At 35.8% G+C, this 5587-nt stretch overlaps 1 long non-coding RNA gene across 1 annotated transcript in view; it reads left to right on the plus strand.

Annotated features, from left to right (window-relative positions):
* The first annotated feature begins 1231 nt into the window (after positions 1-1231).
* The window catches only part of LOC103387721 (uncharacterized), a 7507-nt gene continuing 3151 nt past the window's right edge, over positions 1232-5587 (plus strand). Inside the window, exons 1-4 of the long non-coding RNA XR_001760837.2 lie at positions 1232-1672; positions 1770-1817; positions 2300-2395; positions 3369-3485. This is a non-coding gene — a long non-coding RNA (uncharacterized LOC103387721). The remainder of the gene's footprint in view (positions 1673-1769; positions 1818-2299; positions 2396-3368; positions 3486-5587) is intronic.

Raw genomic sequence — 5587 nt, forward strand, 5'->3', positions numbered from 1 at the left:
CTACTACAGTCGTGGGCCACATGTGGGAGGATACATGCCTGAAGTGGCCCTTGGTATAGTTGAGTTTGAGACCCCTGGTCTAGAGGCAGACACAGGGTTTGAGAACCGCTTAGAAATGTTCGCGAATCAGAATAAAGACCGTATGTCCTGTCCTGTCCTGATCTGTCCAGCTGGTGCTGACATGAGATCCGTACGGTAGAAATGGTTGTTTATCTGTGATTGTACAACTGTGGGCAGAATGAACTGTAGAGGGCAGTGTGTGGTGGTGTTCCTGACAGACACTCCGGAGCCGGGCTGCTCACACTTTTCTCTGGCTTGGGAACTACTATTCAAATGACTAAATATGAATATATGTTTACTCATATAAACTGAACATACTTTATATACATACAATATATGTTAGGCTGCTGATCAAATACATGTAGCTGTACGACGCAATATGATTCGTGTCTTAGTATATGTACTGTATATGGTAAATACACACACTATATACTTCATCATATTTATGTTTTGTTACTCGTCATCTACCAACACTGCCTTTGCGATCTACTGGTAGATCGTGATCTCCTCATTGGGCGTCCCGGCTCTGGGTGATGTCTGTGTGCAGCTCCACCAACGTTACATCTGAACGAGGTGAACAGTCCTTGTATTCTTTCACCAATTAAAAAATGTATATGTATCTGTGCTGGGCTTTTTCACAGATGGATTATTTAAAGTTGTCATTTTTCTTTCTTACATCTTAGCATTGAACAATGTTTTTTTTAACTGTATAAACATGGTAAAATGGCACGCCTTGAGAGCCTGTATTATTATTATTAGCATTTTGATTTGTTTTTTAATTTTTAATCACAATTATCGCGGGGTAGCTGTCGATTAATCACAATTAAGTAGCATTTTGGTTTGTTTTTTAATTTAATTTTTTAATCACAATTATCGCGAGGTAGCTGTCGATTAATCACAATTAATCATGAATCAAAGTGGCTATATATGACATATTGCTGGAACAGTCATATAAATATCTATATACATATATACATGTATATATGTATACAGATAGATAGATGGATGGCATGCTGTTCAGGAAATTAATCCTTGAATATATATACAGAAAGTCTAAATATATGCAGAAAATCTGAATATATATAGAAAATCTGAATATATATACAGAAAATCTTCTAATAAAGAAAAAGAGTCAAGAATGATTTATGATGTAATCCTTTTAAGAGATGAGTAAAGTTCACTAAAGACAAAGTTTGAAATATATATATAGTATTTAAATTATTTATTATATAGATTTTCAGCAATGATATTTTCTGTTACAGTCGTCAAAGCACGCTCTAATAAAGAAAAAGAGACTAAAGAGACTAAACCAACTAAAAAAAAAAGAAAGAAAGAATGTGAATGTCAGTGGTCAAATGTAGGAACGTTGGAACGTTTGGAATAATATTGGAACGTTTGTATAACGGAAGTTTGTATAACGGAAGTAGGAATACTTTGTCCGGTCCTTATTTCCGGTTGCAGGTACGGCGGGGTTTCAAGTCAAAAAAAGTTTCAGGCGAAGAACATGGAATATCTACGTGGAGCTACAAATGACAACACGACTCTGCTAGTTTTGACTTGCAATTGTGTTACAAACATAACGCCATAGCCATGAAAAGGGGACACGACTGAGGTCGGTAGAATTGATTTATTATCATAATTTGTAAAGCGACGCCATGATGGCGTTGAAGCCTGTTAATATTTACCTCCAACAATATCTCCCCCCACAGGTGGCCAACGTGTGGTACGACGTACAACGGATACACGTTACCTGTGCGGTGCGTCGACTGTCACTGTATTTACACGTGAGCTGTGCGGTGCGTCGACTGTCACTGTATCCTTTGTTATTTAGTTCGGTATACTTCCGTGTCTTCACCGGGGACGTCACAAGTCGATATTACTTAATTAGCGATATGAAGGCCCTAGCATTTCCTGCGAAAATATAACCAAATTGAAGGTGAAGCGTTATACAATTCTCAATTAAATTAGACTAGTATAATTATAAGAATATGTGAACAAGTATATAAAATAAATATATAATATATGAAATATATGCACAGTGTAAATTGAGTAGTGAAATAATGAAATTAAATAAACAGCTAGATGTATTTTGGATGCGCAACCAAATTAATAGCGTAAAAGAAACATGACTGCAGATAGTACACGTCTTCCTGATTACTGCTAAAGAAATAGTTTGCAATATATTATATTGTGATAATGAGGAACATTTTTTTGTTGTTTATTTGTCAATGTTCCACAGAAGTCCTGAAGGAAGCTAAGGAGGCACATCAACGACATCCAGACGTCTGTAGACCTCACCATGTTCATCAGTGCCTCAAAGGACGACACCGCCAAGGTGAGAACTCTTACGTAAATGATTGATGTGATAACAGTTGTTGAAAAATGTTATAAATAAAGTCATCAGAATGACTGGCCGCCAAGGAGAACGCCCAGAGAAGAGTTTTTTTTTAAGGCGATTAAAGAAAAGAGTTGTCTATGAAGATCCTCAGTCATCCAGGTCAAGGTTGAAGAGTTCCGTTAGGCAACTGGAGGTGACATTTTTCTCAAGAAGACGTTTCACCTCTCATCCAAGAGGCTTCTTCAGTTCTACAGCAGATATATACTCTAGGTGTGAAAGAATAAAGCTTCTTCAGCTCCACCCTGTTGGGTGGGGCATTGGGGTCAACTGGGAAAGTGTAAACAGTCGTTAAGAGTCTGAATCTACCACTGCCACTAAAAACAAACAAGACGAAATAGTCTTACGATCATGAAACAATGCAAAGAAAAAAGTCCTAGAAATGCCTTCAAATGGAAATTTATGGCCCAAAACATGCTGCCAGGTGAATATTTTGTGCTAAAAACGTCACATCTGAACATGTCGAAATATGAAATATGAAAAACAAGCAAGACTATAATTTATATATTCAACCTAAAATGAGTTAATATTCTTAATTAGCTACAAAATAAATTAAGGCAAGCCTATTAAAAAGTAAATTGAGTTTTGCCAAAGAAACGATCAAAAATATATCAGAGAAAAAAAACAGGAGCAAAAATTATGGTTTTTATTTAATTTTTAGAAAATAGCCTTAAATTAGCTTAGCATTAGTGCTAAAATGTCCTGCAGAATTTTGGCTAAATTTTGCCAAATAATATGACGATAAAAGTTCAAAGCTTGACGCACAGTTCGGGAACAGTTAGCAGAACAGAAATTGTTAGCCAGAAGTTATTTGATCGGAAAAGCGCAAAAATTGACCAAAGGTATCGTTCAGTCAGCAAAAAACTTTCTTCTCATTCATCTTGACTTTAACTTGAATCTGTTATATTTGCAGGAGGCCAGGCAGAACCAGTAAGAGGGGCTCCAGGTGACGATCAACAGCCTGAAGATGCTGCTGAGGGACGTGGAGCAGGATCTGAGCATCTGTACGAACAATTTTAAACAAACCAAAGTAAGCATTTCGTCCACAGCAGGGGTCGCCGACGTGCACCTGGGTTCCCTCGTGGACCACCCAAGGTTGTTTTAAAAGTGAAACTAGTCGACAAAAATAGACCTTTTGAATCAGTTACACTTATAATGATGTTCAAGTAGGTTCAGTTACCATGGCAACTGTATGTTCCAGAATCTGACAGAGCAGCTTTCATTTAAAAAAAAAAAAAAAATAGTACCGTTGTCACAGCGTTGTGGTCATCCTCTTATTGATATTGTGGTAGCTAACGTATTTTTTTGGAAAAAAGGAAAAACAGAAACATAAACAAACCATAGTTTATTTCATAAACAAATCAACAACAACAGATTTACCACGTATCTACACCCTACGCCGGCAGCAGCATGTGTACCTACCTGTACTGTAGTACTCTAGGGTATCACGTGTCATGTTTAACTCAACGTGATTCCCTTTTAAATGCAAATAGAAATCTGTCATCAATAATTTATAACGCGGAGGTTTTCACAGTGTGATTGAACGAAGCACATCAACACACAGGAATTACACTTTACACCTATCTATGAAAATATATTTACCAACTATGCATTTACATCTGGAATTAAATATAGATACCAGCTACTTCACACTTTATATAAAATACATTTACATGTGCATCACCTCAGTCTGGATATCACAAATACTTTTTTAAAATAGTAATAGTTTTTAAAAAGAAAAAAAGTTTTACAGCAGTACAAACTCGTATACAGTAAAATACCTATTGGTAAAATGCAAATAAAATAATTTTTTTTAACATGTTTTTTTTTCTTCATCAAATTAGCCACAATTGCATCATTCTATTTCGTAACGTGTGTTGTAAACAAAATAATGAACATTTCAAAGAGTATTAAAAGTGATGGAAACTTCTATTTGGTTTTCAACAAGTAGCAACTGAAAAGGGAAATTGCTAGGCTAAAAAAACAACATGTAGACAACACAGAGGAGTGTCGTTTTAACTCAAACCCGAAAAGTAAAACACGAGCCGCCGACAGCAAGATAACGATCGAGGTGTTTCCCCCAAACCTTTTTGAGCCACAGCACACCATTTAGATCCTAAAAATCCCACAATGCACCACCAAATGTAAGTAAGCAAGTAAGTGAATATAATAATTCTCTAGTATCACTGGAATCCCAATACATTAACTCGGTGTGAAACCTTGGCCTGTTTGGTTGAACACAGTGCTGATATACTCACAGGAATTGATGAAATAATCAATTCTTCTGCTTCTGTGTCTCACAGAGGAGGATAAAAAATTAAAAATGTGTCAACGTAGCATGATCGGCAGTTGCTAGCAGTGTGCTACTGTAGTCCCAAATTTCTATTGTGCTGGTTGAGTTCAAAACTGTAGGCTGCTTTAGTCACAGTGCATGGACGTGGATGCATGAGGTCTAACGACCTTTGATCCAACAGTTAGCGACAGGTGATCGTAGATTCCAACGACATCGGCTCTTAAATAACAAAAAGATTTTGAAAATGTAAACAGTTGATCAACTTTTGGTCCATCACTATGGATATAAATAATATCATTTTTTTCCAAAAAATTTAAACATTTAGATTTAAATCTCCTCCTGAAATAAAGCGACTATTATTTAATTTAATTTCTTTTCTCCAACCTAACATTTTAACATATTTAATCTCAAAAAATCCACCACGAAAGTCTGTAAAAATCTAAATGACACGTTTAAGTAAATTATGACTAAACAGAAAAAAGGAAAAGTCCTTTTTTTAGATGTATAATTATATTTGAACTGACATTTATATAAAACGTACGATCTTTAGTATTGCTTAAAGCTACAATTAATCTGCTACTACTGTAGTACTTTGTAAATATTTCGTTCTCAATTGCTGTGTTTGAACCGTAAAAATAGAGAGTTTACAAAACAACATTTGTATGAACAGAAAAATAAAACATTCAGCATCATCGGCAATCTCGCATCACCGACTAATAAATTAAACTCGTGTACATAAATATAATGTACTTGTACTTGTGCTGTGGTGTAGTACATTCAGGGGAAGGGGGTAATATTAAGAAACGGCAACAGCAAGTGCAGTGAACAACATCGACGTC

This window comes from Cynoglossus semilaevis, chromosome 12 (genome assembly GCF_000523025.1).
Source record: "Cynoglossus semilaevis isolate Cse_v1.0 chromosome 12, Cse_v1.0, whole genome shotgun sequence".
Classification (NCBI taxonomy): domain Eukaryota; kingdom Metazoa; phylum Chordata; class Actinopteri; order Pleuronectiformes; family Cynoglossidae; genus Cynoglossus; species Cynoglossus semilaevis.